Source organism: Sturnira hondurensis, unplaced genomic scaffold (assembly GCF_014824575.4).
Source record: "Sturnira hondurensis isolate 20B ecotype Veracruz unplaced genomic scaffold, ASM1482457v3 Scaffold0004271, whole genome shotgun sequence".
NCBI lineage: Eukaryota > Metazoa > Chordata > Mammalia > Chiroptera > Phyllostomidae > Sturnira > Sturnira hondurensis.
The window spans coordinates 972731-986408 of record NW_028076902.1 but is presented as its reverse complement, the minus strand read 5'-3'; positions in this window follow the sequence as shown (position 1 = coordinate 986408).

The following is a 13678-nucleotide window of genomic DNA, read 5'->3' as shown; positions in this document are numbered from 1 at the left end:
TGCAGGTTTAATTAAGATGAAGGCTGCAGGTCAGGTTTTATTTGGTAATAGATTATTGACCAATGACAGGGGAAGAGTGGCCTATTTGCATATATTACTATTCATGACCTCTGGACTAAAGGAATCAGAATGACAGCAGGCAATATTTCTGTCAGCCTGATGTTTCTGGAGCGGAGGGAAGTTTGGTGGGTAGATAAATACATGTTTTGTGTTGCTGCTTCCCCCCTTACTTGATGTTCTGTTAAACCCAAGTGTGGGAAGTACTTCTCTGTGGAAAAAGGAACATTTTGCTGAGATTAATTAGCCCAAATACCAAAGATCCATTTGTGGCATCAGGATGTGGAGCCAGTGGGCAGGGTAAACCCAGAAGGGCACGGATGGGCCCAGGAAGGCCGTGCAGGCCTCACACACAAGCCAGACGTGCTTGGTTTATACTCAACCAGGAAGGAGGCCAAGGAATTCCCAACACACCTCAGCCACCCATGGTCAGAATGCAGGGGTGCTGAGCTGTCTCTTAGCTGCTCGCCCAGTTAAACAGCATCCTAGGGAGAGCTTTCTGGAATTAATGGACTCACAAAAGGTGCCATCAGAAGACAGGAGTAAGGCAGAGGTACAGCATGCAAGCATGTGGGCACAGCTTTTCTCCAGGAATGCCAGTCTCTAGTTTTTGCATTTCTCTCTCTTTCCAATGACATGCTCTTCCCTGCTGCTCCAGCCTTACCTCCACCCAAACATAGCAAAACAACTTCTGGTGCCCAGAGTCTACTTCCCACTTCCTCGTTCTGAAATTTCTTTCAGGAAAGCCTCTACTACCAGTAGCTCAAACTTTGAGAGGATTTTCATGTACACATCTTCCATTTCTTTGTATCTGAATGTCTAGTTTTCCCAGCATTCTTGTTAAAAGACTATCCTTTCTCCCTTGTCTTGCCTTTGTTCCTTTGTCAAAGATTAGTTGATTGTGTTTGCGAGGGTCTGTTTCTGGGCTCTCAAGTCTGTCCCACTGCTCAAGTTCTCTAATCTTTCACCAACATCATGCTGTCTTGATTACCTTAGCCTCATAGTCAATTTAGTCAGGCATTGTTAGTCCTTTGACTTCTCTTTTTCAAAAATGTGTTGGCTATTCTGGGTCTTTTACCTCTCAATATAAACTTTGGAATCATTTTTCCAACATCCAAAAAATAACTTGCTGAGATTTTGATCATGATTCTGTTCAATTTTATAGATCAAGTTGGGAAGCTCTGACATCATGGCAATATTGAGTCTTCTTACCCATGAACATGAAATATTTTTCTATTTGTTTAGATCTTTGGTTTATATCATCAGAAATTTGTAGTTTTTCTTATATGAGGGGGGAATCCTCCCAAACTAGATTTTACTTATAAAACAGCATGTATTTATTCTTACATATTTAAACTCAGTCACCTTCAAAGTGCTCTCCATTTGATGCAATACACCCATTGAGACTTTCTTCCACTGTTCAAAACAGTTTTTGAACTTATGAATTTTGATACCTTTTAGTGCTTCTGCAATTTTTTGTTTCATCTCTTCCACATCAGCAAAATATTTCTCTTTGAGGACTTTTTTCATCCAGTGGAACAGAAAACATGTTGCTCAGGGTGAGATCAGGTGAACACAGAGGGTGAGACGGCGGGGTGGGGGGGGGTCACGCCATTTTTGGTCAAATACTGCTGAACACTTAGAATGGTGTGGGCAGGTGCACTCGTAAGTCATCCATTATGAAATGGGCATACGTGTTGAAAGAGTCTTCCAAAAAAATTCACTGAAGCCCAGTGCAGCCTCTCACAACAACACCAGCTGGTACACTGACACAGATGGGTTCCTAGAACACTCACCTATGGGGGGAAGCCTGTACTACAAAGGGGCCCACCCTCCAGAAAATAATTTTATTTTTTTTGGTCCCCCCCCTCATATAGGTCCTGTAGATATTTTATTTTTATACCTAAGTATTTTGGGATGCTAATATAAATGGTAACGTGTTATTTTTAAGACTATTTTTAAAGAACATTTTAGGTTCACAACAAAATTGAGGTACAGAGATTTCCCATGTGTCCTCTGTGCTCACGCATTCATGGCCTACCCCATTATCAACATTCCCCCACCAGAGCAGTACATTTGTCATAATCACTGCATCTACATTGACACATCATAGTCACCCAAAGTCCATAGTTTACATTACAGTTCACTTTCAGTGTTGCGAATTCTAGGGATTTGGGCAAATGTCTTTGCAGTATCGTTCAGAGTATCCAGACTGCCCTAAACATTCTCTGTACTCGGCCCATTCATTCCTTCTCTATCCCACCCACCCCTGGCAACCACTGATATTTTCACTATTTCCATAGTTTCGACTTCTCCAGAATGTCGTATATGAAATCATAATAGTAGGCCACTTTTTTAGGTTGCCTTATTTCACTTAGTAATATGCAAATACATAACTTTCCTCCATATCTGTTCATGGCTTGCCAGCTCATTTCTTTTTAGTGATGAATAATGTTCAATTTTCTAGATGGACTACAGTTTATTTATCCATTCTCCTACTGAAAGACATTTTGGTTGCTTCCAAGTTTTGGTAATTATGAATAAAGCTGTTTTTGTATGGACATAAGTTTTCAACTCCTTTTTATAAATACCAGGGAGTGTGATAACTGGATCATATGGTAAGATTATGTTTAGTTTTGTTAAAAATATTGTGCAATTTCTTCCAAAGTGACTGTATACCATTTGGTATTCCAACCAGCAATGAATCAGAGCTCCTGTTGCTCCACAGCCTCACCAGCATTTGGTGTTCTCAGTGTTCCAGATTTTGGACAATATAATAGGTGTAGTGGTAACTCATTGCTACTTTAATTTACATTTATTTGAGGACATATGATATGGGGAATGTTTTTATATATTCATTTGACTTCTGTATACAGCCATGTGCCATGTTTTAATTAACAAGAGACCATGTGTACATTTTCCATGAGATTCTAATGGAGCTGAAAGCCCCTACCATCTAGTGCTGTAGCCCTGACTATGTATCACCACACAGCAGTTGGGTTTGTGGCAAACCCAGTGCACTGCCTGTCACAGAAACTGTAGTGCATAGAGTTATGTACAGTATATAATACTTGATAATGATAATAAATGACTGTTACTGGTTTATGTATTTACTAGAGTATGTTTTATTGTTATTTTACAGTGTACTCTTTCTATTTATAAAAAAATGTTTGCAGTAAAACAGTATGCTATGTTATGCTGGCAGCAAATCCATACATCTTGACTGCATCATTTTTCTTGTGCTTGATTTAATCTTGTGTTTATAAGTTTAGTGAAACCCTGGTTTATGGTGTTTATAGACCCTACAGTAGTGCACAGTAATGCCCTAGGTTTTCACATTCAGTCACCATTCACTCACTGGCTCACCCAGAGGAACTTCCAGTCCCACAAGCTCCATCTGTGGTAAGTGCCCTATACAGGTCTACCGTTTTTATCTTTTATACTACTGTATCTTTTCTGTGTTTATATATGTTTACATATACAAATACTTATCACTGTATTACAGTTGCCTACAGTATTCATTGTGGTAGTATGCTATGTAGTTGTGTAGCCTAGGAGCAATAGGCTATATCATATAGCTGAGGCACGTAAGAGGCTATACCAACCTAGATTTGTGTAAGTGCATGCTATGATGTTTGCACAATGATGAAATCACCTCGTGACACATTTCTCAGATTGTATCCCTGTTGTTAAGTGCTGCAAGACTGTATCTGTTTTGGTAAGGTATCTGTAAGGTCTTAGGCCTATTTTTGTTTGTTTTATTACTATTGAACTTTAAGAGTTCTTTGTATATATATATTTTTTCTTTTTCTTACAGCAAATTTTTTATTTATTTTAAAATATTTTATTGATTATGCCATTACAGTTGTCCCATTTCCCCCTTTCATTCCCCTCCACCCTGCACACCCCTCCCCATCCCCCCCCTTTTAGCTCATGTCCATATGTCACAAGTTCTTAAACTTCTACATTTCCCATACTATTCTTGCCCTCCCCCTGTCTACTTTCTACCTACCATCTATGCTACTTATTCCATATACCTTCTCCCCTTTTCCTCCTCCCACTTACCTTTTGCTAACCCTCCATGTGATCGCCATTTCTGTGATTCTGTTCCTGTTCTCGTTGTTTGCTTAGTTTGCTTTTGTTTTAGGTATGGTTGTTAATAACTGTGAATTTGCTGTCCTTTCACTGTTCATATTCTTTATCTCCTTTTTCTTAGATAAGTCCCTTTAACATTTCATATAATAAGGGTGTGGTAATGATGAATGCCTTGAACTTTACCTTATCTGAAAAGCACTTTATCTGTCTTTCCATTCTAAATGAAAGCTGGATAGAGCAATCTTGGATGTAGGTCTTTGGATTTCATGACTTGGAATACTTCTTTCCAGCCCCTTCTTGCCTGGAAGGTTTATTTGGAGAAATCCACTGACAGTCTGATGGGAACTCCTTTATAGGTAACTGTCCCCTTATCTCTTGCTGCTTCTAGGATTCTCTCCTTCATTTTAATCTTGGCTAAAGTAATTATGATGTGCCTTGGTGTGTTCCTTCTTGGGTCCAACTTCTTTGGGACTCTCTGAGCTTCCTGGACTTCATGGAAATCTATTTCCTTTGGCAGATTGGGAAAGTTCTCCTTTATTATTTGTTCAAATAAGTTTTCCACTTGTCGTTCTTCCTTCTTTGTATATTTTAAATAATAGTCCTTTTGAATAATATTAAAAAGGAGGAAGAAAATGGCGGCAGGATAGGACAGAGTGACTCGAATTTTCGTACCCCTGGGAGAAAATCCTGGCAGATCTACTGAGGAACAGCGCAATCAATTCCCCAATCAACAATTCCCAGCATTTATGAAAATAAGAGACCAGAGATGGTGACAGACCAGACAGCTGCAGGTCAGTGGGGTTTCAGGGACGTGAGTAGGGATGGAGGCAGCCGGGCCAGCGGCAGTCCTCAGCCGGCACATAGCGGCCCTGAGCCGTGGCTGCCACAGTGGTTGGGGCCCAGAGGCTTCTGTCTGTGCCCAGCGACAGGGGTGTTTGCCACAGAGGACTCATCGGGAGCCCAGCACAAGTGAGTAAAGACAAAAGTGGCAGCGGAAGGGCCGGCTGCCCTTGGCCAGCCCGAAATGCCTCGGAGCCCCTGCTGCCACCAAGTTAGGGGTATAGAGGCTTCCGTCTGCGGCCAGTGCTATGGAGGACTCATTGGGAGCCCGGCACCCAGTGGAGCCTTGGGCCAGCTGCAGGGTCCTTGGAAGAGCTGGCTCCCTCCCTCCCCATCTAGGTGGGACTGGGTGGCAGAGACCTGTCTACCTGGGTTTGCAGGGAGGGTGGCAAGGACAGGGGTCCATGTTCAGTTGCGATCTCTGTGGTCGCCAGCCCACCAGCCTACCAGCCCAGGAAATTTGAGAGGAGCATTATCCTAACTGCTCAGGTTGGGGATTGGGCTGGGCTGAGAGGCAAGCTTTCTGGAGAAGTTTTTATTGGAAAGTGGACTGAGGTGTTCTCCTGTGAAGGCAGCTTGACTTGCTTCTCGCGCAGCCACAGAACTGGGAAGGACCAGTACCAGATCCCGTGGGACCCAGGCAGCCTGTCGGGTGAGTGGGTGCCCCCACCCCAGTCTGGCAGCCTGGCTGGTGGGAGGGAGTACGCCTGGGCCTACAACCCAGCCCACAGAGAAGTCCTGCCGAAAATTGAAAAAACGAATTGGACAGTTTGAAACCAACAAGGAAGGGGTTTTTTTTTAACCTTTTTTTTACTCTTTTCTAAACTTTTTTTCAGTAATTGTATATATTTTTTATTTTATTGTTGCTGTATCTTTCAGTACTCTGTTCCTCTCCTTTCTTTTTTCCTGTTTTAGTTCTTCTTCCTTTCATTCCAAACTTATTGCTTTTTCCTCACTTCTCCTGCCCTTTTTTTGTGTGTCTGTGTGTTTGTTTGTTGCTTTCTATACCACTGTAAATACTTCACAACACATCTCTCGGGTCTTAGCCCACTTTACAGGTTCCTGAATTCTATTACTGTAGTTATTAACTCTACTTGCTCACATGCTACGCCTATTTACTATTCTTTACTCTCACCTTACCTCAAAATCTGACCACCTGCAACCTCAGTGCTTTCTAGATACAACTCACAAGCCTTCCCTCCTCAACAAGAGACTTATCTTTGGTCTATCCTTTCTTAAAAGTGGCAAATTGGGTTGAAGATTACAGTTAACACTATATATAGCCTAAAGATCTTCTATCTCTTCTCTACCGGCTGTGACTGTAAATATCATAAAGTACTCTCCTGCTGTCATAAACCATTTTGCCTCCCCCTCCAACTGATCACACACACAGAAAGAAAGGAGTAGGTGGAAGCAGAAAAATTGAGAACATCAAGATACCTGCAGAAGACTGCACCGCTGAATTTCACAGGTATTCTACCACAGAAGTTCACATCATAAACCCAGGGAGTCAGAACAGATCAATTTAAGAAGCTGAGGCTAACAAGAAGAGTCTCATAAGTAATGGGAAGACAAAGAAACAATGCCCAAATGAAAGAAAAGGTAGAAGTCTCAGAAATAATGTCAGATGAAAGAGAGGCAAGTCAGCTATCAGATATTGAATTCAAAGCACTAGTTATCAGGAAATTCAAAGAGCTCACAATGAGCTACCAGAAACTAGAGGGGAGCTACCATGAGCTCTCCGCAAACTATATCAACATGAAAAAGGAAATAGAAACTATCACCAAAGGACAAGAGGAAATGAAGAATACAATTTCGGAACTGAAGAACACAGTAGAAGGAATGAAAAGCAGGATCGATGAGGCAGAAGATCGGATCAGTGAGTTGGAGGACACAGTAGAAAGAATCTCCCAGAAAGAGCAAGAAAGGGAAAAGAGGCTCAAAAAGAATGAAGATGGACTAAGAGAAATGCAAGATAATATGAAACGTAATAATATCCGAATAATAGGAATACCAGAAGGAGAAGAAGAAGAACAAGGGATAGAAAACCTATTTGAAAGAGTAATGATGGAAAATTTTCCTAATTTGATGAGAGAAAAAGTTACACGAATCCAGGAATCACAGAGAGTCCCATTCAAGAGGAACCCAAAGAGGCCCACTTCAAGACACATCATCATTAAAATGGCAAAATTTCAAGACAAAGAGAGAATCCTAAAGGCAGCAAGGGAGAAAAAGGAAGTAACATACAAGGGAGCCCCAATAAGGTTAGCTACTGACTTCTCAATGGAAACACTCCAAGCAAGAAGAGAATGGCAAGAAATATTTCAAGTAATGAGAACCAGAGGCCTACAACCAAGGCTACTTTACCCAGCAAGGCTCTCAATCAAGATAGAAGGCCAAATAAAGAGCTTCCAAGACAAAAGAAGTCTAAAAGAATATGCCTCCACCAAACCAGCTCTACAAGAAATACTAAAAGGGCTGCTTTAAGGAAAGGAAGGAAAAGAGAGAGACAGAGAGGAACTGTGGTACAAAAATGGCAATGAATAAGTCCCTATCAATAATAACCTTAAATGTAAATGGATTAAATGCTCCAATCAAAAGACATAGAATAGCTGAATGGATAAGAAAGCATGACCCACACATATGCTGCCTACAGGAGACCCACCTCAGGACAAAAGACCATCACAGACTAAAAGTGAAAGGCTGGAAACAAATTTTCCAAGCAAATGGACAAGAAAAAAAAGCCGGGGTAGCAATTCTAATATCAGACAAAATAGACTTCAAAAAAAGGGCCATAAAGAGAGACCCAGAAGGTCACTTCATATTGCTCAAGGGAAGAATCCAGCACGAAGACATTAACATCATAAATATATATGCACCCAACATAGGAGCACCCAAATATATAAGAAAAATCCTAGAAGACTTCAAGAAAGATATTGACAGCAACACAATTATAGTAGGGGATTTTAACACCCCACTGTCAAAAATGGACAGATCTTCCAAACAAAATATCAACAAAGATATAGCAGCATTAAATGACACTCTAGAAGAAATGGACTTGACTGATATATATAGAGCGCTTCATCCCAAAGAAGCTAAATACACATTCTTTTCAAATGCACATGGAACATTTTCAAAGATAGACCACATGATAGGACACAAAATGAGCCTCAACAAATTCAAGAAAATTGAAATCATACCAAGCATTTTCTCTGACCACAAGGGACTGAAATTAGAAACCAACCCCAAAGGAAAAAACCCAAAACACCCAAAATCATGGAGACTGAATGGTATGCTATTAAACAACGAATGGGTCAAGATTGAAATTAGGGAAGAAATCAAAAAGTTTCTGGAAACAAATGAAAATGAACTCACAACAACCCAAAACTTATGGGACACGGCCAAGGCAGTCCTGAGAGGGAAGTTCATAGCAATACAGGCTTACCTAAAGAAAATAGAAACATTTCAAACAAACAACCTAACCCGACGCCTGCAAGAACTCGAAGAACAACAACAAAGACAGCCCAGAGCAAGTACAAGGAAGGAAATAACCAAGATCAGAGCAGAATTAAATGACATAGAGACCAAAAGCACAATTATAAGGATCAATGAATCCAAGAGTTGGTTTTTTGAAAAGATAAACAAAATAGACAAGCCTTTAAGTAGGCTCATTAAGAAAAGAAGAGAGAGGACACAAATAAACACAATCAGAAATGAAAGAGGAGAGATTACAACTGATACCACAGAAATAGAAGGGATTGTAAGGAATTACTATGAAGAACTGTATGCCAAGAAATTTGAAAACCTAGGTGAAATGGACAAATTTCTAGAAAAATATAATCTTCCAAAACTCAATGAAGAAGAAGTAGAAAGCCTGAACAGACCAATAACAGCAAATGAAATTGAAGCAGTAATCAAAAAACTCCCATCACACAAAAGCCCCGGACCAGATGGTTTCACAGGAGAATTCTACAAAGCGTTTAAGGAAGAGCTAACCCCTATTCTTCACAGACTATTCCAAAAAATCCAAAATGATGGGAAACTCCCAAACTCTTTTTATGAAGCGAGCATTATCCTAATTCCAAAACCAGAGAGAGACACAACAAAGAAAGAAAATTACAGGCCAATATCACTGATGAACATAGATGCTAAAATCCTCAACAAAATATTGGCAAATCGCATCCAACAATACATCAAAAAGATCATACACCATGACCAAGTGGGATTCATCCCAGGGATGCAAGGATGGTTCAATATCCGCAAATCAGTAAATGTAATACACCACATAAACAAAAGCAAGGACAAAAACCACATGGTCATATCAATAGACGCGGAAAAAGCTTTTGATAAGGTACAACACCCATTTATGATAAAGGTACTCAGCAAAGTGGGAATAGAGGGAGCATTCCTCAATATAATAAAGGCCATATATGAAAGACCTACAGCCAACATCATACTGAATGGGCAAAAACTGAAAGCTTTTCCACTAAGATCAGGAACAAGACAAGGTTGTCCACTTTCACCACTTCTATTTAATATAGTATTGGAAGTTCTAGCCACAGCAATCAGACAAGAAAAGGAAATAAAAGGCATCCAAATCGGAAAGGAGGAAACAAAACTGTCACTGTTTGCAGATGACATGATAGTGTACATGGAAAATCCTATAGACTCTACCAAAAAACTGCTGGAACTAATAAATGAATTTGGCAAAACAGCGGGATACAAAGTCAATATCCAGAAATCAAAGGCATTTCTGTATACTAACAATGAATCAGCAGAAGCAGAAATCAAGAAAAAAATCCCATTCGATATAGCAAAAAGAAAAATAAAATATCTGGGAATAAATCTAACCAAGGAGGTTAAAGACCTGTATGCAGAAAATTACACAACACTGAAGACAGAAATCAAGGAAGACACAAACAAATGGAGACGTATACCGTGTTCATGGATTGGAAGAATTAACATCATCAAAATGTCCATACTACCCAAAGCAATTTACAGATTCAATGCAATACCTATTAAAGTACCAATGGCATATTTCACAGACATAGAACAAACACTTCAAAAATTTATATGGAACCATAAAAGACCCCGAATAGCAGCTGCAATGTTAAGAAAGAAGAACAAAGTAGGAGGGATCACAATACCTGATATCAAACTGTATTACAAGGCCACTGTAATCAAAACAGCCTGGTACTGGCATAAAAACAGGCACATAGACCAATGGAACAGAATAGAGAACCCAGAAATAAACCCAACTCTCTACAGTCAATTAATATTCGACAAAGGGGGCAGTAACATAAAATGGGGTAAAGATAGCCTCTATAACAAATGATGTTGGGAGAACTGGACAGCTACATGCAAAAAAATGAAACTCGAGCACCAACTTGCACCATACATCAGAATAAATTCAAGGTGAATAAAAGACTTAAATACAAGCCGTGACACCATTAAAGTCCTAGAGGAGAACATTGGCCGGAAAATCTCAGATATTTCACGCAGCAACATTTTTAGAGATATGTCCCCTAGAGCAAGGAATATAAAGGAAAGAATAAACAAATGGGATCTCATCAAAATAAAAAGCTTCTGCGCAGCTAAAGAAAACAGCATTAAAATAAAAAGACAACCAACTGTATGGGAAAACATATTTTCCAATGATACCTCAAACAAGGGTTTAATCTCCAAAATATACAAAGAACTCACACGACTTCACTCTACGAAGACAACTAACCCAATTAAAAAAATGGGGAAAGGACTTGAATAGACACTTGTCCAAGGAGGACAGACAGAGGATCCAGAGACACATGAAGCGATGCTCAATATCACTTGCTATCAGATAGATGCAAATTAAAACCACAATGAGATACCACTTTACAGTGGTGAGAATGGCTATCATAAACAAAGCAATAAACAACAAATGTTGGAGAGGGTGTGGGGAAAAGGGGACTCTGGTCCACTGTTGGTGGGATTGCAGACTGGTACAAGTATTATGGAAAACAGTATGGAATTTTCTCAGAAAACTAAAATTGGATCTGCCTTTTGACCCAGCAATTCCACTCCTGGGATTGTATCCTAAGAACCCTAAAACACCAATCCTAAAGAACATATGCACCCCAATGTTCATAGCAGCACAATTTACAATAGCCAAGAGTTGGAAGCAACCTAGGTGCCCGTCAGTAAATGAATGGATCAAAAAACTATGGTACATATACACAGTGGAATTCTATGCCACAGAAAGAGAGAAGGAGCTCCTACCTTTTGCAACAACATGGATGGAACTGGAAAGCATTATGCTGAATGAAATAGCCAGGTGTTGAAGGACAAATACCATATGATCTCACCTTTAACAGGAAGCTAAACAACAAAACAAACAAGCAACAAAATATAATCAAAGACGCTGAAATAGAGAACAGGCTGACAGTGAGCAGAGGGAAGAGGGGAGGGAATTTCAGGGGAAATAGGGGAGGGATTTAGAGGAACATATATAAAGAATACATGGACAGAAGCGGAGAAGGGTGGAAATGGGAGGGAGGGGGGAACACGGTGGGTGGGATGGGATGGGAGTAATAGAAAACTATACTTGAAAAATAATTAAATAAATTTAAAAAATAATATTAAAAAGAGAAATAATAAATAATAGTCCTTTATCAGATGTGTGTTTTGCAAATATTTTATCCCAGCCTTCTCATTCTTTTGACATTGTCTTTCACAGGGAAGACATTTTTAACTTTAATAAAGTCTACCTCATTAATTCTTTCTTTCATGGATCATGCTTTTAGTGTCATATTTACAAATTTCTTACCATAACCAAGGTCACCTAGGCTTCCTTCTATGTTATCTTCTAGGATTTTGCTAGGTATTCAATGTGGTAACTTGAGTACAATTTTGCTAGGTTTTCTCCTGTGATATTTTCTCTAGGAGTTTATGACTTTCATTTCACACTCTGATCTGTGATCTGTTTCAGTTAACTTTTTGTGAGGTGTGTGTTAGTCTGTGTCTAGACCCATTATTCTGCATGTGGCTGTACAGTTGTCACAGCACCATCTGTGAGAAAGACTCTGTTTGCTCAATTGTGTTCTTTTCTCCTTTGTCAAAAATCAGTTGACAATACTTTGTGGGACTATTTCTGGGCTGTTTATTCTGTTTTACTGACATATTTGTCTATTTTTTCTAATACTATGCTGTGTTTATTACTACACTTTATAGAAAGTCTTGAAGTCAGGCAGGGTTAGTGTTCCAGCTTCCCTCTTTTCCTTCAGTATGTGTTGGCTATTCAGGTCTTTGCCTCTCCACACAAACTTTGGAATCATTTATCAATATTCACAGAAATAACTTGCTGGGATTTTGATTGGGGTTGCATTGAATTGATAAATCAAGTTAGGAAGAACTGATACATTGACAATATTGTGCTTTCCTATTTACAAACATGAAATATTTCTCTATTTATTTATTTCTACTTTGAAATTCTTCATCAGATGTTGTAGTTTCCCTCATATAGATCTGGTACATAGTTCTGTGGATTTGTTACTTTATAAGATTTTCTTAGATATTCTTGGCTGTTTGCATTTGCCTGTAAAATTTTAAATCAGCTTGCCATTTCCATAAAAAATATTCCTGAAATTTGTCCTGAATGTGCATTGAACCTATAAACCAGTTTGAGGAGAGTTGCATCTTCACAATATTAAAGCTTCCAATTGAACAAAGATGGTTTGTTCCTCCATTAATTCAGGTCTTTAAGCTCTCAAATATATTTTGCAGCTTTCAGGTTAGAGGTGCAACACCTCTTAGATTTATTCCCAAATATATAATGTATTATTTTATTTAATATATTATTTTAATTGTATCATTTATATTTCAATTATTTAAAATTTTTTGTTTATTTTTAGAGAGAGAGGAAGGGAGGGAGAATGAGAGGGAGAGAAACATTAATTGGTGGCCTCTCACCTGCCTCCAACCAGCAGCCTGGCCCGTAACCCAGGCATGTGCCCTGACCTGGAATGAACTGGGGACCTTTTGGTTTTGGGGAAGGTGCCCAACTCACTGATCTATACCAGTCAGGGCTAAATTTCAATTTTGTTTGTTGCTGACATACAGATATATGATTACTTTGTAAATATAACACATATCCATCACTTTGCTGAATTCACTTAACAATTCTTATGAATTTTCTATAGATTCTCCTGGATTTTTACACATAGAATCACATTGTTCATAAATAAGAACAATTTTATTACTATGTCCAATTCTTATAGCTTTTTATTTATTTTTCTTGTTTTGTTGCATTCACAACTAACCTCTGATATATTGTTTACATGAAGTGGTGACTATCTTTCCTTCTTGATTTGAAAGGACAGTTTTCAATATTTCACCATTAAATGTAACATTTGTTTTAGAGCGTTTTCCACCCTCCCCTAATTCTGTGCTCTAGCTAGTTTTTTTTTCCGTTTAAGGAAACTCCCTTCTAATCCTACTCTGTGAATAGATTTTAAACTTTCTTATCATAAATGGGTGTTAGTTTTATCAAATGCTTTTTCTATATTCATTTAGCTTATTATATAATTTTTACTTTATTTTCATAATATGATGGATTATACTGATTAAGTTTTTGAACATTAAATCAAGCATTCATTGCTTTAATAAATCCATTTTGAGCTTTTTTGTTATACTTTTTAGTAATTACTGTGTT